This window comes from Dasypus novemcinctus, chromosome 8 (genome assembly GCF_030445035.2).
Source record: "Dasypus novemcinctus isolate mDasNov1 chromosome 8, mDasNov1.1.hap2, whole genome shotgun sequence".
Taxonomy (NCBI): Eukaryota; Metazoa; Chordata; class Mammalia; order Cingulata; family Dasypodidae; genus Dasypus; species Dasypus novemcinctus.
In genome coordinates, this window is record NC_080680.1 from 29848058 (window position 1) to 29873824 (window position 25767).

Consider the following 25767-nt stretch of genomic DNA (forward strand, 5'->3'; position numbering starts at 1 on the left):
GAAAATTAGAAGTGTTGGCAAGAATGTGGAGAACTTAGAGTCCTCACCCAATGTTTATGGGAATGTAAAATGATGTCGCCATTATGGAAAACAAATTAGTGGTTCCTCAAAAATTTAAACATAGAATTACCACTTGACCCAGCAATTCCACTCCTAAGTATATACTCAAGAGGGATTGAAAACATGGTCACATAAAAACTTGTACATGAATGTTCATAGCAGCATCATTCACAACAGCCAAAAGGTATAAAAACCCCACCAAATCTCAAAAAAGTATGAATGGATAAAATTGGTGGTATATCCATGCAATGGAATATTATTCAGTCATTAAGAAAGAATATAGTTCTGATACATGCTACAACAGGGACAGACTTTGAAAACATTATGCCAAGTGAGAGAAGCTGGATACAAAAGCACATATTGCATGATTTCATGTACATGAAATGTCCAAAATAGGCAGATCCGTAGAGACAGAAAGTGTATTAATGGTTGTTAGGGAATGGGGATTGAGGAAAATGGTGAGTGACTGATAATGGGTATGAGCTTTGTTTTGGAATGATAAAAATAGTCAGGAACTGGATAAAGATAATGGTGATACAGTATTGTGAGTAAACTAAAAGCAATGAATTGTATACTTTAAAATGGTTACAATGGTGACTTTGATATTATGTGAATTTTTCAAATGAAAAATGAAATAAAAATAAACTAAAATACAGAATTCAATTTAAAAACAAATAAGAAATATGCATTTCATTCCAAATAGCAGCAAAAAAAGAAAAAAAAAAGAGAAAAAGAAAGAAATAACATTAAGGAGAAATGAGCGGAATCTACTTAGGAATGGTTTCTTTTAAGGAATGGGGGAGTTAAGGAAACTACTGTTTATTCTTCCTTAAGATTCACCCAAATTATTAATATTTGCCTCTATCTGCCATTACAGAAAGAAAATTGAGAATGCTTTTCCCAGGCAATATTTATAAGAAATTTCCTAGGGTTCTTTTAATACCAAGGCAAATTTTAAAAGAACAGAAATCTCCCCAGAATACTAAAACTTTGAAGAATCCTTCACCAAAGGCTCATGGCAAAATGTGAAAAATTGCTAAGTTGATGAGGGAAGGAAATAAAGTCACTTTCTCAAGACCTGTTTCCCAAACATGGATAAAGCACCTTTAACTTCCTGTCTAAGGTATATAGCCCTGGCACCATAAATAGGTAACAGACAATAGTGCTAGAGAGCTTCTGCACTGAGCCATGTTTGCCTGTAAATTAATGAACGATACTCATATGCCCAATTAGATTAAAAAGAAAAGAAATATTTTTTCTGGGTCAAAATTTAAAAGATTTATGTATTGTGACAGTAGTTCACCAAAATGCATTTTGACTAAGAACACTGTATTGATACCTACCCAGCAGGGTAGGGTCAAAATAACCCAATAAAACTCTTAATTGGCAAAAATTGATTTGGTGGTTTTCTTTTAATGTTTCACCAAGACCTGGATCAGTAGAAGAAGCCAAGAAAGTCATAAAGAAGTTCTATACACTTAAAACTTGGTTTATGATTTCACATTTTAGAGCTAATTACTGCAGGGATTTATAATTCAAGGAAGCAAATTTTGGGGGACTCCTGGGTGGCTGAAATAACACTGGTGGAGGATGGTGGCCCTGAGCCAATGTGCCCTCTGTGGGGAATGGAGGTGAAAGGACGCTGTCAGACCAGCTAAGATCTCCATTCAGTCCTTGGCCTCAACTGTTTTCTTTCAATCATAAAAAAAATTAATACTTTTTAGGGGCAAAGTTAAACATGCTACCTACAAATTGTCTCTGAATATATCAAGCTGGAATATAGTCTTTAGTCCTCCTGAAAGCTACCTAAATATCGGGTTTTTCCATCCCATAATTGTATACTTTTATTGACATAAAAGATGTTGGGTTAGGGAAAACCCTGCTGTGTCATTGATTTCCAACAGCAGTTCTTCATAACTAAAGTCACAGGGAGGTTTTTCTTTCCCTCAACAAAATGAGTCTTTGAAAATTTATTTGTTTGGCTGAACTGGATGCTACCCACTAGGTATAATCTCTATCCCAAATTAGTGGAATTTGGGCATATTTGTTTATTTAAGTGATAAAGTAGAGAGGATCTTCTCTCCCGAGGTTATCAGTAGGACTTAAGTTGGACAGAGGAGGAGGTTTTCTTGTATTAAAAAGGCAACAACAAAAACAACAAAAATTGTTAAGGGACATTTAGATGTCAAAACAGGTGAAGGTAGCTACTTTTCTTCTGGTGGATGATTTTTAGTAGTCATAACTAAAATGTGATTAGTATATAGTATTGTGAAGTATAAGGTAACACATTGTAAAGTATTTTCAAACACAGTGTCTCATTTAATCATCACTCTTTTTTCAAAAGAGAAATAGAGGGCTCTGAAAAATTAGGTAATTTACCCAACATCATATAGCCAGTAAGTGATAGAAATAAAACTTATGGTCTCTTGAAACACGTCCAGCACTGTTCCGACCATGGTTTATTTTATAAGAAAATTGTCACTCCATATATTTAAATGATCCAAATCTAAGCTCTCTTTGCTGGGAAATTGTGTAGAACAATATTATATGCAATCACATTTTCATAATTCTCTGGATATGGGAATATAAGTAATGAACTTAAATAGAGACTCTGCATAAAGTATTAAGGCAGAGATAAAGAGTTGTTTTAATTATGATAGAATAGTTCCTCTACCTTCTTACTCGGCTACACCCTCACTTTCATCCTATTTGAGGAAAAAGGAAGTGATGGTCACACATGTGAAGAAGAATATTGGAAACATGGTGATTTAATTTAAGATGAAAATGAAGACGTACCAGTTTATCCCATACTGACAACTCAAGTGAACAGTATTCTTCTTGTAGGTTTCATCTATGGTAGTAAAGTAAATTTAGCCAAATAGTTCCAGATGCTGAAAATACTATTCATCTGGAGTGGCATGATTTCTTCTACATAAGCCCATCTTGGTACAAGTGTAGTCTTGCACATATTCATCATAATATACTCATCTGTCTCATTATGAGTTAATGACCCCAGTTGTATTTTCTTTTATGTGGACTTATGAACAGTCATTCAAAATTTTCGACTGCTAAATCCAAGGCAAGACATCGACAGTTGGTAATCTTTCTAACACATAGACCAAAGGTTTATGACATCCTAAATCGAAATGTCTGAACACCACTCAAAAATCTTAACCATTGGATGAAAGCCAACCAATAAATTTCTACAATTATACCTGTTCTTTCCTATTCCTCTTTCCATCAGTGCAAACATGCCTGATTGGTAAGGTCTTTTCCCAATTTCTATTGGTAAAAAATCTATTTATAAATATGGAATGATATTAAATTATTTTGCTGTATTTAATTTATGCAAATTGTGCCTCAAAAAAGGAAATGAAGGTACCATAGCCATGAACTCAGAGAGAGCCTGGGCAATGGTGCAAAAAGATGAAGTGGAAGTAACAGAGTGACATCAGGCTCCTTCACTAAAAAGGTATAAAAAAGCTAGAGAAAGATACTTCCTGGCTGTTAGAGAAAGGATATACTTTCAGAATGACAGAGATGAGTAGATATTACCCACTATATGAATAATGAAGGATTCAACTGTGGTGATTTCAATCCTGTGGGGTTTAAAGTATCTTTGTAAATAATACTAAAAAATGTATTTAACAAGTGGAACTTTGAGGGCTTGAAACCAGATCATAAAGAGCTGAGAGAAAATATTGGATACAAGTTATCACAATCAGCTTGAAAAGAATATATATCAAATCATTTTGTGCTTTGCATTTTCCTTTGTAAGTCTTTGTTTCATTTGGTACTATGAATATCTATTTTTATCATAGTAAACGTACTTATCTACATTTTGCTAGATAAATGTTCATACTCACATACATCATTCCCTATGACATTTAGTTCTCAAGGCACATTAATTTAATAAATTCACTCACAAAGATTTTTGGGAGTGCTAATCGAGTATAATACACTTTGCTAGACATTGAAAGAGATGTAAAATAGCTGCATCCCTCTTTGAAAAAACCACTTAATTCTGGTAGTAAAAATGTGACATAAGCCCACATAGTCTCAGTACAAAATAGCATGACAAGAACCATTGTTGATATTGAGGAGGGTAATAAAGGAAGAAATAAACTCAACTTGGTGATCAGAGAAGTCATGAAGTTGGAGATGACATCTGAGGTAACTTGCAGAGGAGGTTAAGTAGAAGTTGGGAGGAGAAGAGCAAAGAGCAGGGGAAGGGAAAAGGCACGGCTACAACCTGGGACAGTCTGTAGGTAGACAAACCTGGCTCAAAATCCCTGGGCTGCCTACTTCAGTGGTCAACTTACAGCTGCTACTCTCTTCACCAGTTTGCTTAAGGGAACTCCTCCTGCAGATTTGGCAAGTCAAAGAGCCAGAGAATTACTGTCCCCTGGAAGTTGGCATATAATTCATACTGGTCAAGTGAGGGAGGGTGGGGACGTGGGAGTGTAAGGGGGTCTGACATGGAGGTATTGGAAGATACTCTCTGGTTTGATTAGGATTGTTACTACCTGTTTTCTAAAGGGAACTAATATCTAAAACTTTCTTTCATCACCTGATAAAGATATACTTTATATAATGCTTTGAATTTGTAATTCAAGGCCCTCAATACATATATTTTAAAAAACATCTTTATAGAAATGTCTCACTTTTCTTTCTAAGCTCTACCATAATAAAACTTTATTTCTTGAGACCCTCTTTCAACTGTCAAGTTATCCCCCAACTAAGTAAAAACATAAAAGGAAGCACATATGTTTCCTATTATGGGTACTGCCCTTAAGCTCTTGAGCAAATGTCTTCCCTCTTTATTAGACTTATTTGTTCAAATTTAATTGAGTTTTCCCCAGAGATTTGAATGCATCTTAGTACTTAATAAATACTAAATTAACATCCATTAACTCCTTCACACATAAGTATTAAAAATACTATCAGGAATATCTATCAGGAATACTGTCAGGGATCATTTTTTCCAGAATGATTAGAGAGACCATAGATAATAGATCAACCCCTAGTCCATGAAGGAAGATTGGTTTCTCCTTGAATTGCTTTCTTGTCTTCAATTTTAAACAAATCTGAAATTTCTCTGTCAGATTTTGAACTTTCTAGAAAGGATATGAAAATAGTGAAAACTCTAATCTGCATTCATTTCAAATTCTTATAAGAAAATAATAAAATGGAAACTTCCTCATTGTTGGACTAGAAGCTGCAGGTGCGGGACAACTAGAGGAACACCTAATAAGAGTGGACTTTAAATTTTTTGAGAAATGCTCACACTTGGAGGCATGAAAATCATGTGTCATTTTAAAATTCAAAATATGCTAGTTTGATTTACAGTAAAGACATCTGTATTAGTTAGGCTTCTCTAGGGAAACAGAATCAACAAGGGATGTGTCCATAGTAAGAGATTTATCAGAGTCTCTCATGCAGCCATGGGGATACACAAGTCCAGGTTCTGCAGGCAGGCTGCAACCAGGAGCGCTGATGAAAGTCCAGTGAAGATTCTTGATGAGTTCTGGGAGATGCTGGCTGTCCAAAGATGAGCTGGGAAATTCTCTCTCAATGCTGGAATCATTTCCTCTTTTAAGGCATTCAACTGATTGGTTTAAGTGTCACTCATTGCTGATGGCAATCTCCCTGATTGATGTAATTATAACCAGTTATCTATGATTTACCATGCAATAAAGTCAATGGTGACTAACGTCTATAAATGCCCTTGTATTGCAGTTAGCCCAGTGCTTGCTTGACCAAACAACGGGGCACAATTACCCAGCCAAATTGACACAAAAGCCTAACCATCATAACATCTCTGAAGGAAAGTCGGGACTGTTACAAAGAAATCAACCCATGTTTTTGCTTCTTTCTCCTTCAGAAGTCTCCACCTTCTTTCCCCCCTGTTTTGGATTGCTCTTAAAGTGGATTAACAAGCAATTTTATATTTTTAAAAGCTATCAGTCTTGAGACAAATGATACAAAAAGAGTTTTTGGTCATTTGTGGTTTTAGGGATTGACTTTGCATCTCAGTGCCAAAAAAGGGACTTGATAACTTGGGTTTGCCCTATAGAATTTACAAAGAAAAGAAGATTTATTTTTGGCTTTTCCTTTCAAATTTTATTTATTTTACTTTAATAAGGTTCTTCGGAATCAGCTACAGAAGTAACAGAGGTAATAGCAGCAGCTATGTCCATCTTATTATTTATAGACATCATTACAACCAAGCAGATAATCAAAAAACTCACTTCATTCCTGTTCACTACTTTGAAAATGAGTTACATGACCAAGGCCACATCTGCTGACACCAAACATGCGTCTGTCAGAGCCTGATGCTGGTACTGGAAGTTCGACTTACCCTGAGTTTATTCTCAGGGCATAACAGGAATAAATTGCTACATTTATGATAATTTCTTTCCAGAAAGGAAATGATTTTCAATGGAAGTGAGTAGAAAATTCACCTTCGGGGACTGACAGGATATTCACAGCATTAGACATCAAAGTCAACCCCTATATAGGAGAAGGCATTTCTTGAACTTAAAAATGAAAGATAATGTGGATGAGTTCAGTAAACATCCATTTCAGCCTGCTTTTTAATGCAGAAAAAGCTAAAAGTTACATTTCCTGTTGTGGCAATGTTAAATTTTGGGGTATGTTAATGGTATAGTGGTTATGTAGGAAAATGTCCTTGTTCTTAGGATATTCATGTTGAATTATTTAGGGGTGAAATGTCAACAAGCTTGCACCTTACTTTCAAATGGTTCTGCAAAAAAAAAATAAGTCACTTGTGGAGGAAGGTAGAGAGTAAATCACCTGTATATATAAGACAGGGAGAGTGCAAACGTGGCAGTAGTTTAACAGTTGGTAAACTAAGCCAATGGTAATCAGATACTCAAATACTATTCTTTTAACTTTCCTATACCTTTTTTTTAAAATACTAACTTTGGAGAAAAGTGCTAAATTGTTTAAAAAGTGAATGAATAAGCAAACAAAAGCATATTTAATTTCATATCAAATTCAAGCCAGTATGTTGCCCCTTTAACTGAGATGCCATTAAATCAGGGGTTCTTAAACTTTTTTGTTCCACTGACCCCTTTGCCAGTCAGCTGAAAACCATGGACCCCTTACTAAGTCCACACTATAGTGTGTATTGTTTAATAAATATATCACACCCGCACCAACATGTCTCCGTAAGAATAATGTTGTTTTGAATTTCAATTCAAGCTCATGGACCCCTGGTTAAGAATCCCTGCACTAAATGTAAGTCTTTGCTAATTTTGTTTTGCTATATCCACACTTATCAAAGAATGCCCTTCAATTTCTACCTACTATATCATCTCTCTGTAAAATGAGAATATAAAACAACGCAAATTTTAACAGCTTTTTAATTAAGCTTTATTTTTGATTAGTGTAAGCCAAACAAACTAATCAAATGACATAATTATTATAAAGATGAAATAAAATCTTTCTATCCCAAAGCAGAACTTCCTTCCCAGATTCTCTTGAAGCTAGGTTTCAAGATGTAATTTAGATCCCACTAATCAATACCCTTGTATAAACCTTGATTTCCTAAATAAGCCATCTGCGGAGAGGAGAGCGGTAGGGATTAGAGCATATCTCTCATTTGCACACAATAAAGCAGATAAGATAAGGTTCTAGAGCTGTATTAGCAGTTTCCTAATTTGGCAGCTTATTTTCCTGATCATGGCGGAGAAAGTACATTTTGCAGTGAGCAATGGTGATAGCAGCTTTCTGGGTTGTCCACTTTCTGCAAAGTAGAGGAAAAATTTCTAATTGCAGCAGAGGTAGATTAGTTCTGGGGCTGGAAATTGTTCCTTGAAATTAGCATAGAGCTTATTCCTAGCCATTTCAATAGTTTTGTAAGTTTCTATTTCTTTGTGTAAAAATCCCTTCTCATGAAACTAACTAGAGGGAATTCTGTTGTCTGCAATTTAACCCTAATTAATGTATCTGTCTTCCTCTTTAACCTTATATGGTCAATTTTCACTACAATATCTAAAACCTTGCGAAAATTGTTTTGCAAGTATGGTCTCTGGTCTTTTATTTCTGATTTGTCCTCTCTGTCTTCTCAGAATTTTAAAATTTTATTTAATTAAATAAATTATTTTCTCTTCTTCTCTCTTAGAGGGTCATACTTCCCTTAATTCAAGACATTAGCTTGGCCATATGAACTGTTTTGGCCAATATAATAGGAACAGAACATAAGCCATGTCTGAGTAATGCTTTAAGAGCTATTGCCTTGTTCTATTATCATGTCCCTGATAAAGGCTGCTTCTTCTGCTTGGAACCTAGAATAAAGAAGATACATGGGGCAGAGCCACAGAATCTGCCTGAGATGACAGGTAGTGCAAGCAAGAGACAAATATTTGCTCTTAAAAACCATTTTGGGGTTTAGTGAAAGCTGTGCTACTTTAGATATAGTCTTTGAATATTCCTCAGTTCTTTCTGCTCTGCTATCTCTAAAATTCTTCTAAGTATAGCTTAATTAAATAAACGATTTAGTTTAGAAGTTATGATCAGTTCTCTCACAGATGTATTTGGAAAGACTCCATGAGGGGCATAACCAGGGTCTTTTAATTTGGAACATTTGATATGTGCCAGGAGAATAAACTATCCATTTCTTTTTAAATTGTTCTTAATTAATAAAAATTGTTCTTATTTGCCTTTTACTTACCTTTATATCCTCGGCTTCTGGCCCAGTGCTTGGCACAAAATAGATGCTTCATGATTATGTTCAGAGCATGAATTAATGAATAAATTAATTTTCTCTAAGGCCTGTGACAATTGGTGGAATGGAAGCATTTTTATAACCTCAAAGGTGATCCATTTCTCCCCCAATTAATCCTCATAAACGTTTTCATGATGATTCCAATCATAAATGATGAAATAAAAGAGTTGCCAGTGAAATGGGGGATTTAAAATGCAGGGGGTTCATATTCTTCTTTCCCTTGCATTAATTCCTTAATTATGGACAGATACAATATTAAATTAAAGATCACATTCCCAATATCGGCTACCAGCTCTCCCTTTTAAGAGGAAACATGGAAGATGTGGTTAGTTTTATCATACGAAGAGGACCTCTTTTATTTTCTTCTCAATTTACATCTCCTTTTTGAGGAAGATAGTATATCAGTAAAAATTAAAATTCAATATTTCAACTTTGTAATTTATTTCCATTCTAAAATAATTGAAAAGAAATGTGAAACAGTAAAAACCAATGAATTAGAGACCCCAGTGGGGTTGAAGAAGGATTGTATTCAGGGCACATGAGGAACTGAGCTAAAAAAATGATAGGAGGCAGTTGTAGGAGGCAGGAAGCTTACAAATGAGAATATAGAAGGAGTGCATTTATTGGTAATGACAAAGTCCAGGGTAGGACAGTGTGGTGGCTTTCTGAGGTAAGATGAAGGATTAAGATCATTAGAGGAGAAGAAGTCAAGGAATGAGATTCAGGGTCTTGAGGAGAACATCCATGAGGCCCATTAGATGACAAAGAATTAACAGAAGACTAGAATTTGATGGAATGGCAATGAGCAATTTGTTAACATCTTTTATGAATGGCGGAAAGTGACTTGGACATTATGATAATATATATTTTAAATATTAAGGGTAAATTCTAAAAGAATGGAAATGAACATATTATTTCCAAATAAGCAGGAAAAAGAAATGGGAATAAAAAAATGAAAGCCTTATCAATCTAATAAAATGCAGGAAAGAAGAACCAAAGAAGTAAAAAAAGAAAAAGCAGGTGAAATAAAAGAGAAATATAAAATGGTGGCGCTATAAGCAAATATACTAACAACAACAATAAATATAAATGATAGAGGCAGAAAATTACCAGATACAAAGTTCATCAGATTATTTTTAAAAATACAATTTTATCTATGTGCATATTTCAAGAGTGATCAAAACATTTTAAATATAGACAAAAGTTCCCAGGAAAACACTACCCATAAGCCATAATAGCAGAAAAAGCTGACTTTAAGAAAATAAGGTGTTGTCAGCGGCACGGGAACCTGTGTTTCTTTTTGTTGCATCATCTTGTTGTGTCAGCTCTCCATGTGGGTGGCGCCATTCCTGGGCAGGCTGCACTTCCTTTTGCACTGGGCGGCTCTCCTTACAGGGTGCCCTCCTTGCACATGGGGCTCCCCTACGCAGGGGAGACCCCTGTGTGGCACGGCACTCCTTGCGCGCATCAGCACTGTGCGTGGGCCAGCTCCACACGGGTCAAGGAGGCCCGGGGTTTGAACGGCGGACCTCCCATGTGGTAGACGGATTCCCTAACCACTGGACCAAGTAGATAAAGTTATGTCATAATGATGTGATTGAATATTCTGATCTTTTGATTCTTCAAGGTACTTATCAAAATGTTGTCCAGTCCCATCCTTGGCTTTCTCTCAAAAGCATACATTCCTGACAGTGAATTTCCTAATAGAAGGGTCTTTTGCTATCTATCTAGATGTGTTGAAAGTCCCCAAATAATCAAGTCCTCACTCCCTTTTGCTTAACAGTTCTTCCCTCAATCTTTCTCTTTCTTCTTGCATTTTACTACGAGCAACAAGAAGAAACCAGGTCACATCTTCAAAACTTTGCTTGGAAATCAGCAAAATATCCATATATTCATCATTTATAAGTTTTGCTTTCCACATAATTGCAGGACATAATTTGGGCAAACCTTCTGCTACTATGTTATAAGTATTCCTTTCCTCTAGATTCTAACAGCATCTTCCTCCTTTCGTTTTCTCTGAGCCCTCACTGGAAATGTCTTTGACAATCATATTTCTACTACAGGTCTGTTCATGACAATTTAGACACTCTCTGAGAAAATAAGTTTTTTTCTGCCATATGCCTCACTTCCTTTAAATCCTTACTAGCAGAGTAGTTATTCATAGTTCTATTAACAGTCTTTTCAAGGCAATCTAGGCTTTCTCTATCGTGCTCCCCCAAATTGTTTTAGCCTCTGCCCACTGCCCAATTCCAAAACCACTTTCTCAATTTTAGTTATTTGTTACAGCAGCATAACTCTAGATAACAAAATCTATGTTAATTTCCTATTGCTGTTGTAACAAATTACTACAAACCTACTAGCCTAAAACACCACAAATTCATTACCTTACAGTTCTGGAGGACAGAGGTGTGAAATGGGAGTCACTGGATTAAAACCCAAGTGTCAGGAGGGTTGCCTTCCTTCCAGAGGCTCTAGAAGAGAGTATATTTCCTTGCCTTTTCCAGTCTCCAAAGGCTGCTTACATTCCGTGACTCATGGTCCCCTACTATCTTCCAAGCCAACAATGGTCAGTCATGTCTTTCTCACAATCTGTTGTTCTGATACTTAAGGACTGCTGTGATTATATTGAGACATCTGGATAATCCAAAATAATCTCCTTGTTTTAGGTCAGTGTTAACATCTTAATTCCATCTGCTACCTTAATTTTCCCTTGCCATGTAATGTAACAGATTTCACAGGTTCTAGGAATTAGAATGTGGTCCTCTGTGGTAGCTGATGTTCTACCACAGACATGACATGAGCATTTTCAAAAATCGAAGGTAGCTTTTTTTTTAAAGACTAATAAATTTAAGATTCATACACACACACATATACACACAATCAAGAGTAAAGACTGGACAAATCTCTACTTGCAGACCAGATTTAAAAACTACCAAAGATTGTTATACACAAATTTATGGCAATAAAAGTGAAATATGGGATGAAATGGACAGTTTTTTAATAAACTGTTTGTTAACAAAAAATGACTCAAAGAAATAGAAAAACTGAATAAACCCATGATCATTAAAGAATTGTATCCATAGGTAAACAAGTACAAAAACATTAAGCCTAAGAGTTGTAAATGAATAGTATAACAAACTTTCAAAAAATAGATACTTTCCATTTTATGCAAAGAGTTCAAGAAAAACAAAAAATAGGAACAGCTTTATAACTCATTTTATAAGACTATTACAGCTTCAATGCTATTACCCAACAAGAACATTATAAGAAAGGACTGTTATAGATAATTTTCAAATAATATACTGATTTAAAATTTTAAGTAAATTTTAAAGTATTAAAGATCATAAGTGTATTGAAAATAATAATTATAAATCAAAAACTGCTTTGAGTTTTTCCCAGGATGATTTTACACTAGGAAATATATTAGTATAATTTACTGCATTCACAAATCCAAGTAGAAACAACAAATTATCATCCTGATAGGGGTAAAAAATATAAACTAGAAAGAGGATAGAATTTTCTTAACCTAATAAAGGGAATCTGCAAAAAACAGTTTGCAAATTTCACACTGAAATGTGAAATATTAATTTTCATTTTCAAGCCAGTTAAAAAGATGTAATGCACACTATTATTGCTTCTATTCAGTAATGTACTAAAAGTTCCAGCAAGAAAAATAAGGCAATTAAAAGAGGTAAATTTCTCCATCATAAAAACAGTTATTCAAAAGATTTCATGCTCCAATTCTTTTTTGTCTTTCTTCCACCAGTTTCCCAGCCTTATACACCCTAACATTTACTGTCTATTGCCTTTATGGACATAACCTTCAGAACTGCATCTTCTGTCCTCGTCTATACTCTGAAAGGAACACCTGTATGCTTGCCTTTTCACATCACTAGTATCCTGCTGGCAACCCAGATTCAGCCAACAAAAGTCATAATCTTACACTGCAAATCTGCCTCCTGACATCCATTTTTTAATGAATAAATTACTTTATATCCTTGTTTTATATAATCATTATTAATAATACAACAATCTTTACAGCTACTCACTCTCAAAATCTTAGTTTTGTCTTTGATTTTCTCTTACCTACATAAGACTGCTGAATTGATGACCAAATCTTAATGCTATGATAAAATGGCTGTACAAAGAAAAAAATGCTGCTTTCCTATCTAAATTTCTATTGACATTTCATAATTTAGACCTTTAATATTGCTTCCTGGAGTAGCTAGTCTCCAAAAATGATCCCCATTGCACACATCTGATATTCACACACTGTGTAGGCCCCTCCCACATGGAAACTGGGCTGGCCCTGTTACTCATTAATCAATAGAATAGATCAGTGGTACCAAGACCAAGACTACTCTTTAAGAGAACTGGCAGCTTTCACTTTCTTTCTCTTGGAATACTCGCTCTTAGGAATACTGAAACACCATGTGGGAACGCCTACTTTCCTACTGAAGAGTCCACATGGAGAGGGCAAGTCTCCCAGCTATGGCAGCATCTCTATCAAGCCTTCAGATGATTTCCACTCCAGTTAGCTTCCAGCTGAAATTACAAGAGAGGCATCAAGTGAGACCTGCAGAAGATCCACCAGTCCAACCTAGAGAGTCAGCAGAAGAAAATAAGTGGTGGATATCATTTCAAGCCTTATGTTTAGGGGTGGTTTATTCCACAGTAATAGAGAACACAAACACTGGGTGGAATCTGTGTGAAGTGATATTTATATACCTTAGCATAGTAAACAGATGATGGTGCTTGCAGGACTTCAGTGTTGGTTGGGATGGGATCCTATAACCCATTTAGCACACTCATTCCCTAAATGTACTTACACTTACCTATCCATAGGTCTAGGATCAAAAGCCCACCCATTCTTCAAAACTAGGTTCCATGCCCCTTTGCTATGAACTTCCCCCAAAGCTTCCAAAGGAATGTGGTTTTGTCCTTCTTTTTTGAATCACCAAATCACTTTGCCCCTCATTTTGTGGTTGATTTAATTTCCCTTTACCTTTTGTTTTTTAAATAATGGGTCTTTCTCACCTACTGGGTCTAAATATACTTTTCCATCTGTGCCTCTCAGCAATGCCTATCAGAGTCTTTTTCAGAAACTATTAAATATTTGTTGAAGGAGAGCATGAATCCTCAGTGTATATCTAATTTCTCAGGGGAAAGCATGCTTTTGGGACTTAAGACAAAATAATTGAGCTCTGTTTAGACAATATTAAGATTGGGCTGAGTACAATCGTGGCATTTTTGGGGGAGAAAGATACATTTTCAAAACTATTTTGACATCACATTTTGAAGATTAACCAAGCATATTTATCAAGTTTCTCTTGATGTAACTTTTTTCTGATATTCTTTCTCATTATCTTCCCAAGCTATCAAAATACCCTGACTTTTAATATGTTCTTATTTATTCCTACTCTATTTTAAACCCCAAATATTCAACATAGTGAATTCTAACATTTTAGGATCTTTTTTCTCCAAACTGCTTTTCATACCCAGAAGCAGCATGGCACTACTTTGTCCTTCTACCACTCTTGTATTGCAAGGAATATGATTGCAAACAAAGAATAAAGTATTTACTTCTTTCTCTATATTTTAAGACCATAAATATTAAAATGGGAGTAAAATATAAAATAAAAATTCAAGCTCAAGTACAAGCAGAAATAGATGCTCACTTCTTAATTCATAGAAGAAAAAAAAGAACAAAAAGTATGGTGTGAAATGCCCCCAAAAGAATACCAGGGTAAAATAATCCTGAACTTAAAATAGTAGTCTCATAATAATTATCAGTGAAGAAAATTGCATTAGCATCAATAACACAGCTGTTGACACTTCACAACACATAACAAGCTGTGTTGTTGCATAGCAGCCAAAATGAGTGGGAGCTTAATAAGTGCTACTCCAGATAATAAATTATCATCATATTTTGAATATGCACAAAAAATTGACCAGCCCAAGCAAAAATTTTCCACTTTCCCCTATGGAACTTTTCCTGGCAGTAAAATAAATGGGAAATCATCATTTGACTCTCTTCATCTGGTACCAGGGTCAGCTCTAGGTAAAACCTTGCCATAGGAAAGCCTCTGGTTCATTGCAACTTAGAGCAGCAACCTGCATTACCCAGGAGCTTGTTAGAAATATGACATCTTAAGTTCTAACCAAAGGCCCCACCCAAAACTGCTGAGTCTGACTGTATTTTAGCAAGATTCCCCAGGAGCTTGGTTTGCACATTCAAGTTTGAGAAGCCCTGCTCTAGTTCATCTCACTTGTTGGTTTTCCCTTTTGATCCAACTTCCCTACAGGGTGCTCTTGTCTGGATAAATCATTCTTTGTGCTGGGCAAGTAGGCAAGTGGCTATTTTACAGGCAGAACACTATGTTCATAACCTGCCCTTGCTGTTACTTTCTTCTTCTAACATTGTACCCTTCAATGCCTTCCCTGAGTCATCAAGCATGCTGGCCTGATTCAGGACAAACCAAAAGATTTTCATTTCCCTGTGATGTTTCCTAGCCTTTTCACTTGAGCCCAGAGAAAAGGGAAGGCAATGCTGGCTGCTCCTACTCCTCCTTGCCAACTTCCCTCTCCCCTGCTGCCTTCAGAAATAGGAGCAATTAACACCCAGGGTGAGTTCAAAGAAAGCCCACTGGTATTTTCATCCATTTGCAAAATTATCACAGAACCTTCCCACTTTTAACAGAGTTGTAGTAGTGGCTTTAAACAAGCACACTGCTATCCAGACATCTGAACTATTACTGAAGTGGAAATTGTTGAATTTCCAGAGCAAAGGACAGACTACTGAATCTTTGGTCATTTATATATGAGGAGAACACATATCCTGAATTGTGCTTGGCAACATCAATTAACGTAAAATAATACAGAACTTAAATAGACATGCTTTATTTTAATATCTTTGTAAGATATTTTTTCTCAAAAGGAAATTTACATGCTTCTGGTATGAAGGAGAGAAATCCTTAAAAATCAGTCCTCCCGCAAATAAGTTTTAAATACTGTCCAAGTACAAAAAACAAAAAAAGCAAAGCAAAACAAAACAAAAAGTAACAGAGGGCTCTGAAGTCAAAGCGAAAGCAAGTATAATTTGGAGGGGAGATGAAGCTTAGAGCAAGTGACCTGCACGGAGTGAGCTCCTGTTTGCTTGCAGTTTTACCTTGAGGTCAGCCACAGTTGCAGTGCAACCAGGCAACCAAGACCACTAGAACATGACCGGGAACCTCAGAATGGAAAGCGGTAGAGAAGGAAATTACAGCTGATGTCTGAATGGTGCTTGCGCAGGAGCTAAGCCATTGCCCAATCCCAGTGTGAGGGTCTATATGTAAACTCTCGCTGGAGTAATATAACGGAATCCAGAGAATCCATAACACGACATGCATTATATTCAGTATGTAGTCCAAAAATTACTTGAAATATCAAGAGCCAGAAAAGTAACCCACTTTCAAAGGAAAAGACACGAGACTCACGCTAACCCTGACATGGTCTAGATTCTATAACTATTAGATAAGGACTTAAAGCAGCTATTTTAGCCATTATCAGTGAGGTAAAGGAAAATGCACTTAGGTTGAATGACAAGATAGAAAACTGAGCATGTAAGTAAGAAACAGGAAAAAAGGAAACTCTAGAACTAAAAATATACCAGCTCAAATTTAAAAATTCATTGGATGAGTTTCATAGGTATAACAGAGGAAGGAGATAATAACCCTGAAAATAGATCAATAGAAAGCATAAAATTTGAAGAAGAAGCAGGGAGGGAAAAACTGGGAAAAAATGAAAAGAGCCTCAGGGTTCTATGGGAGAAGTTCAAAAGTTCTTATATACAGGTATGTATCTGAGAAGGAGAGGAGCGAGAAAATGGGACAGCAAAAGATATTTGAAGACATGATTGCAGAAAGCATCCCATATTCAGTGAAAGACATAAATTTACAGATTCAAAATGCTCAGGAACCCCCAAACAGAATTAATTTCAAGAATCCATGTCAAGAAGGGAAAACTAAGGGAATTTGTCCCCACAGGGCAATGCTATAATAAATGATAAAGATAATTCTTCAGGTTAAAGAGAAATGATACTGGGAGAAACTCAGATTCTGCAGAAATGAATAAGGAGCATGAGGATTGGTTAAGTATATGGGTAATTATAAAAGACTATTTTATCTCATAATTTTTTACAAATACATGTGACTTTAAAGGAAAAAAATGAGGGTTTACAATGTATTTAAATGTATAAAACAATATTAGAATAATGAAAATTTATGATATTAAGGGGTACAGCTAAAAAGTCAATAGAAAAAATTAAAATAGAACTCTAAAAATTATTCAGAAGAAGGTCAGAAAGGGGAAACAGGAATAAAACCCGATGTAACAAACTGAAAACAAATTCTCAAATGCTATAATGGTATACAAAATTCCAACCATAGAGATAATTCTGTTACATATTAATAGATTAAAATTCCAATTAAGAGACAGAGATTGTCAGAGTGGATACAAAAGCAAGACCTAATTCTATGCACAGAAAATGTTTAAGCAAACAAATGGAAAGACTTACCCTGCAAACAGGAAGCACAAGAAAACTGAGTTGTCTATATTATTACATTAGATTTCAAGAAAGAGAGTATTACCAGAGATAAAGAGGTACAGCTCATAATGATAAAAGGGTCAATATATCTGGAATAAATATTAGTCATAAATGTATATTTCCTTGGTAAGCATCAAAACTCATGAAGCTGCAATTGACAAAATCACAAAAGAAATAGTAGGAGATTATAACACCTTTTCTCAGCAGTTGATAGAAAACTATATCAAAAACAATAAAGGGAAGTGGATGTGGCTCAACATGATAGAGTATCCGCCTACCATATAGGAGGTCCAGGGTTCAAACCCAGGGCCTCCTGGCCCATGTGGTGAGCTGGACCACATGCAGTGCTGACGCATGCAAGGAGTGCCATGCCACACAGGGGTGTCCCCTGTGTAGGGGAGCCCTACACACAAGGAGTGCACCTTGCAAGGAAAGCAACCCACCCAGGAGTGGCACCACATGCAAGGAGAGCTGATGCAGAAAGATGATGCAACAACAACAAAAAAAGAGACACAGATTCCTGGTGCAGCCGAGAATGGAAGTGGACACAGAAGAACACACAGTGAATGGACACAAGAGAGTAGACAATGGGAGAGGAGAGAAATAAATAAAAACAAAGTTTTACAAAAGAGCAAAACAATAAAGATGTAAAGAATTTGATAAACTGATGAACTGGTAAATAAAATGTGGTACATCCATTCAATGTAATATTATCTGGCAATAAAAAGAAAGTATTGATACATGCGACAACATGGATGACCCTTGAAAACATAAGTGAAAGAAGCTAATCATAAAGGACATGTTATATGACCCCATTTACATGAAATGTCCAGAAGAGATGAATCTATAGAGCCAGAAAGTAGATTAGTGTGTGTTTTTTTTTTTTAGGGCTGGAAGAGATAGGAGAATTAAGGGCCAGTGGCTAAAGTTATCGAGTTTCTCTTTAAGGTGATAAAAATTTTCTAAAAAATTGACCATGTTGATGGTTGCACATATCTGAGAACATACTCAAAACCATTGATTTGAACACCTTAAATAGGTAATGTTTTAGTTTGCCAAAGACTGCCTATACAAAGTATCAAAATGGGTTGGCTTTTGTAAAGGGGATTTACTTTGGATAAAACCTTACAGTTCTGAGGCCATGAAATGTCTAAATTATTATACAAGCATGAAACACTTGTTAAAATTGAAAAATGTACAACCCAGAGGGGTTGTATTAGTTTCTTCTGGCTGCTGTAACAAATTACTACAAATTTAGTGGATAAAAATAGCAGAAATGTATTCTCTTATAATTCTGGAGACTGAAAGTCTGAAATGGGTTTCACTGAGCCAGAATGAGTGTATCAGAGTCTCTAGAGGAGAATCCATTTCTTTGTCTTTTCCAGCTTCTAGTAGCTCCCTGCATTCTTTGGCCTGTGATCTCTTCCTGCATCTTCACAGCACATCACTCCAATCTCTGCCTCTATTATTAAACAGTCTTCTCATAAGTCTAATCTCCCCCTGACTCCCTTTTATAAAGACACTTTACATTTAGGGTTTACCTAGATAATCCAAGATAATCTCCTGATCTCAAGATCAAGATCAGCAAAGTCACCCTTGCAAATTCACAGGTTCAGGGCTCAGTACCTGGACATCCTTGGGGACCATTATTTAGGCCACCAGAGAGGAGTGTAAAGGTAGGTTTGCCTAGTTCAACTTGGGTAGTTAAGAAGAGACTCACAAAGAAGGTAGTTTTAATATAGGCCTAATAAGCATTTGTCTTGTTAAACATTAGTAAAAACAACAACAATGTAGAGAATGATTGGATAAATTGGGAAAAGAAGGGTTTTTCCAGACTGAGGAAAAATAAGGGAAACTAGAGAGGCATAGAAAACAATATGATGGTTTGCGGGGAGAGCAGAAGTCAGTATTAATAACTTAAGATGGGATGTACAGTGGAATGGGGAATGGGTCATTCCCAACTCTGTATGAGATACAAAAAAGTCAGATTTTTTTTCCCTGCAGACAATGGTGAATTATTGTGAAATTCATAGCAGGGCACTAATACAATTATATTAGAGAAGGTGTCTAGGGGCAGGAGGCTGGTAAGAAATTGGACAGTATTATAGGCTAGAAATAATGAGGACCCAAACAACATTCTCTAAGCATGCTTTTTTGGATATTTCTATTTTCAAATAATTATACTGTTTATAATACTGTGTCTTTTCAGGACAGCCCATAAACTGTGGATTTTAATTTTTAAACTGATTATCTCAAAATTTTAATATGCTAAAGATGACACACCAGGTCGGACCATCTCTGAAGATAGTCAAAGAGCAGGAACAAGGCCAATTCTCAGAAACCACTGGGAAAATAAAAATAAATCTCAGAAAGATCCACACTGCTGAACTTTTGCCCTACTTGATGGGAAATCGCCTGTGATAAACTTTAATTTCAGTCCCGAAAGCCCAGAAGGGAAGACATTTTCCATATCATTGTAGTTTTCAGTGTTGCACTATTTTGCCTCTAAGAAAATTTAAATATAAAGAAAAGAAAATTCATATTACAATTTGTTCCTATTATCAACATCTGAGAATTAACATAAGGTTGCATTTTAAAAATCCTCTAGAGGCATTTCTTCTTAGTCCCATGGTGACAAAATTATGGTTACAAGTCAGAAAACTTGTCCTTGGCAGACAAATTTTTCATTTATTCAAAATAATATTAAAATATTAAAAGGCACAGTTCTGAGTCTAAAGTATAATTAAGTGCCTAGAGATCCATAAAGTTAAGATAGTAGAAATGTTTTATATTCTCATCAATTAGTATACAATATTACCAGTGGGCAGTGGTGGACCATGATTTAACATCCTCAGCTGATGCCCACCATCAGGGAAGTGTAATTTAATATTTCATAAAAAATACAGTACTTCTCACAAAATTCCTTCGTTTTTACTTTCCTTCCTTCTTTCCTTTCTTTCTCCTTTATCATCTTTCTTTCCTTCATTTTATAACCTTTTCCCTTTATTATTAATCTGACTAATAAAATCAAATATCATTTGCAGAAGAGTAGTTTGGGATTCGAGATATTCACTACATCTTCTGATAATGTAAAATCTGTCATCACTCAGTCACTCATTGGACTGACCAGTAGTACCAGCATCCCCTAAGAAGTTTGTTAGAAATGCAAATTCTTGGGCTTTGCCCCAGATTTAATGGATCAGAAACTATGAGAGTGGCAACCAGTCACCTGAATTTTAACAAGTACTCCAGATAACTGAAACACCCTAAGATTGAGCACCACTGTCAGAGGCAATACAAGAAGTCTCAGGTTGTCATCTACAAAATGAGGGTAATGACAATGATTACTGCACAGTACTATCATGAGTGTAAGTGGAATAACATTCTTGAAAATACCTAGCAAAGGGATTGCAAAGTATAATAGGTGCTAAATACATGTTCATTCAACCAGTGATCATTGTGCACCTGCTGAGTATAAGGTACAGGGTTAGTCACTGCAAAGGAAGAACAGAAATCAGAAACAGACTTTTCCTTCTGGGAGCCTGGGTGAATAAGGGAGGGATGGGAATAAGTAATGTGCAGAACTATAATGGAAATTAAGGAATAAGTGCCCTACTGAAAGTGCTGATAAAGGCCTGGCATGGGAGAATGAGGGCTATGTCAGGTTAAGAGGTACTATTTGAAGAAGGCTTTAAAGGGTTGGTAGGATTTGGAAGCATGGAGATGAAAATATAGGCACTCAGCCTTTTGAAATGGCTTGTGCAAGAGTAGGTAAATTGAAAAGTATAGCAAATGTACAGAGAAAAACTTCTTTGGTTAAAATGTAGGGGGCATACTTGAAGGAGCAGAAAGTGAAGTTGGAAACAGTATTAGTGGTTACCTAGGTGATCAACAGATTGTGCAAGATACCAGGCTGATTATTTCGAACTTCAGTATTTAGATAATAGGGATCCATTTTTTAAAGTTCTTAGAGAAGGAACTAACATAGGAGGGAGATTTTCTACTACCCCACTTCAGATTTGCTAAAAAATGAATTAAATGGAGACATCAGTAAGCAGGTTGATTTTCTACTCAACAAACTCTTCGTGAATGTCTACTATTTACTGTGGTAGACCCACAACACAAAGATTCAAAGTCACAGTGTCTGCCTTCAGTGGGTCAATAATCTTGTAGTGAAGATGGACTACTATATGCAAAGAAAGAAGGAAGTGTAAGTAGTCCATAAGAGAGAGATCTGATTTCTGTACGAGGACTGGCAAGAGGAAATTGTTTTGGTGTCTGCCAAGTAACCTCATCTTCTTCCATGAAACCATAGTTTGATTCTTTAGATTGTAATCAAATGGAAATCATAAGGTAAAAAAGACCAAAATCTAATTATTCTCTAGTAATTACAGTGCCAGTTTTAAACGTCAATGTCTTTACCAGAAAGAAAGTTTAAAACATTTAACTGCCTGAACAATTTCTGGACTCCATGATGGCAACAGAAGGCGCCCAGGAATCTAAAATGGGAATAGACTATATGGAAAAGACAATGGAGTTCCAGAGGGGACAGTCAAGAAAATGTTGCAGAGTGAAAGCTACCCTGCTCAATGTAGAAAAAAAGTATGTATTGTGGCTTACAAAATCATATCTTCTTTTGCCTTTTTTTGGGTACTCTGATGAGCAAGCTTGCCCTTAACCTTTTTCCAAAATAGGGAAAAGTGAGAGAGAGTATAGTCAATCATACCAAAAAAGCAAGCAAGCAAGAGACAGAGCATTTACCTACATTACATGTCCTCCTCCCTAACTGCAAATATAGCTTGTCTCTAAGAAGAGGCAGAGATTTTTACATATGCTGATTGTTAATAATAATTACAGTCTTTTATTCTGACCTACTTTCCAAGAGAAGCAAAAATAGAGGTTAGAGGGCTCTCAAGCCTCAGAGAAGGGATTTTCTTTAGGGTCTAACTTAACCCTTAACCCAGATTTTTACTCTGAAGGAAATTGCTTCAGGTTAGACAAATAGTAAATAGCTACATTTCACCAACTGATTTCATGTGAAATACAGAGATACAAAAAATATTTCCAAAATTTAAGATTTAGATGACCAACTAAATGGAAGATTATATGCTTGTAAATCATTCTAAGTTCATCACAGTTTAAAATTTTACATATTAAAAAACATTACATTTAGTTCATGACTGAGCTGATGAGAAGGTACAGGGAGTCCTCTGTGTGACAGTTTAAAACATTTGTGAATCCCAGAAAAGATCATATTCTTGGAGCTAATTCATTTCTGTGGGTGTGGAACACTTGCCTGGATTGAATTCAGTTAGGGCCCTTTGACTGGAGTATTTCATGAGGGCCAGGGTGGGTCTCAACCTTCTTGCTGAGTCTTTCATAAGTGGGAAAAACCTTCAAGACACACAGAGCAAGAGGGCTGCCATTTTTACCCTGCCATGTGCTACAGGACTCCAGGGCCACCCACAGCTGACCTTGGGGAGAAAGTGAGCCTGCAAGAGAAGGCAGAGACCAGCAGTCATTTTGTCTTACCACGTGTCAAGGTGTCATCTCTGATAATGCCTTGATTTGGACATTTTCCCAGCCTTGAAACTTTAAGATTTTACCCTAATAAACTCCCCGATTATGAAATCCAACCCATTTTTGTTATTTTTTGCATTGGCAGCCTTTAGCAAAAAACTAAAACATCGTGGAAAAAAACAGCAATGTATCATGAGTCCATGGAGGGATATTAATTAATTAATGTTTGACCCAGGGAATATCTCCATCCCAGGTAAACCAGAATTTAGGCATTAGTGTACCATCCATTGGGAGCTAGAAATAAAAGCCCAGGATGAACTACAGTGCAAGATCAACTCTGAGATTATCACATTCCCAACTGGGAATTTCCTCTCCCATAATCGCATCCTCTAGATCCAGCAATGGCTGTGGTCTGGAAGATTCAAATAGAAGAAATTGACACCAACAGCAGCAACAGCAAGGATTTGCCAAACTTGGATATTTTGTGGTTGTTACATTGATTGTTGTTTTTGTTAGATGATGATGATGTTTGTGATGATATCACAAATTAGGAGAAATAAGGCACAGAGAATATACTTAGTTTACAAATTAGAGTAAACTCTTTTGGGTAGGAAAGATGGGAGGACAATCTTTGAAGTTATGAAAGTGGACAGAAAAGTGGCCAGTGAATTTAATGTGAGTTTAGTGAAAAGCAAAAGAATCAAGAAAAATAAAACCTGAGCACACTTCAGAGGATGCTGGACTCAAAGCTGTCAATGATGACTTAGGAATGGAACCTAAGCATAATCACAGATCCTTGCTTAAGATGAAGCTTTATAGAGAAAAAAAGACAGAAACAACCCCTAAATTATCATTAGTGCTAATGTTTAGAAGCAAAAAAAAAAATGTTATTTTCTTCTACAATGTGATGGCAGTTCCAATACTGTACACTTTACGGCATTCTGGTTTCTTTAATCCCAAAGAAGACAGAACAGCTGGAGAGAATGAGAGATATCTGTGTGTTGGGGGCGGGGGGGCAAACATTTTGTTGTTGTTTTGTTTTGTTTGGCATCTCTTTGGGGGGAAAGCTTCTCTTTTCCATTTTCAATCTATGCAGTTCTGGTAGAGTAAACCAGAATTAATCCCATACCACCCCTATTCTGAGGATCTGCCTAATACCCAGTTCTATCTAATCAGCGTACTATGGCGCATGGATGGGTACGGGACACAATCTATGCCGGTGAATCATTTACACGATGCTATAAAGAATGAGATAGATCATTTACTGGAAACACCAGCAGAGCCTGAAGTTGCCAGTGGCTATCTTTGCTATCATATGGACTTCATGTGAGTAGAAATGAAGCAACATCCCCAAAAGAGCTGAGAAAAATAGGAAAAAGAGTGAGATGTCTGAGGGAATCATTCGAACTCCTAAATACAACTTTGCCCAGGATTCCAAATTAGATGTGTCAGTAAATTTCCATTATCCTGACTAATATACTATTTAAAGATTGTTCAGTCTTCCAAAGGGATAAAGTATAATCAGAAAATCATGAAGGACCAAAATAGTATAAAACTGTACTGGACTTATTCAGCAGATGTTAGAAATTGGTATTATCCCCCTGGAACTTGAAAGTAAAAGCAAATTTGAGAAGAGCTAAACATTTACAAAGTGTGAAGTAAATGTGAATTTCATTACTCAAAGAGGTTGTGCTGGCTAAAAATACCTATGGCATGAAAGCTTTAGTTTTATTTACAGATGCTATTTTTGCAATTCATTAACAAGGGAAACAAGAGTTATTTGGGTATATATATTTTTAAATGCTAAGTCTACTATCAGAGGCAGAACTCTGGGCTGCAGTCACATAGTAATTCATTTATTCAGTAAATAATTATTAAGTACCTGTTACAGTGCCAGAGAATGCGCTTTGCTCTGGAGATGAGTGCTGACAGACACATTCACTGCTTTCAAGGGGCTCTCACTCTGGGAGAGCAGACAGATATGTAAACAAATATTTGCAATAAAAATTACTGAGTGCAGAGACAACCAGCAAGATGGCGGCAGAGTAAGGAGCTCCTAGAGTCAGCTCCTACTACAGACAGTTAGTAAACAGAGCTCTCTGGAGCTAGCTGAAGCACCTGTTTGGGGCTCCAGGAGGTCAGAAGGACCTCCTGCAATGTCCTTGAAGGAATGAAAGGAGGAGACTGCTCATCTGCAGAGAAGACTCGTAAGTAGAGAGCTCCACGCCCCCAGGCCAGTGCCCATCCTCCATTGGAGGCACAAGCTGCCTCGTGAGCTGTTCTGTGGCTGGAATTGAAAGCTTCACTTCCCAAAAACGGGGAAGGAAGAGATGGTTGGGCACCAACTTCAGTTACTGATGAATACAATTCAGCGGCTACAGTATAATCCTGAGAACAGCTAAGGTTTGAGGCTGTCCAAGTCAGAAAGGGGCCAGGAGCTGCCATCTTAACTCCTTACTGGCATGAGGGAAAGCAGGGTGGACTGAAAATCACAGTGCTGGTGGGGACCGACTTCTTCCCATCAAGATGAGATTGTAGCTCTAGCCTAGGTCCCATCCCCACCTCTGACAGGAAGAAAGTTTGGAGGACCTGCGATAGCCTCTCTGGGAAATTACCAGCCAAGACACGGAAGCTGGTGATTATCCTACTCTGGTGGCACAAGCTACCCCAGGAGCTATTCTGTGACTGGAATTGGAAGCTCAATTTCCCAAAACCAGGGGAGGAGGAGACAGTTGACTGCCAACTTCGGCTACTGATTGGTAGACTTGGCTGCTAAGATATAACCCTGGGAACAACTGGGGTGTGAATCGGTCCAAGTCAGAAAGAGGCTGGTGGCTACATTTTGACT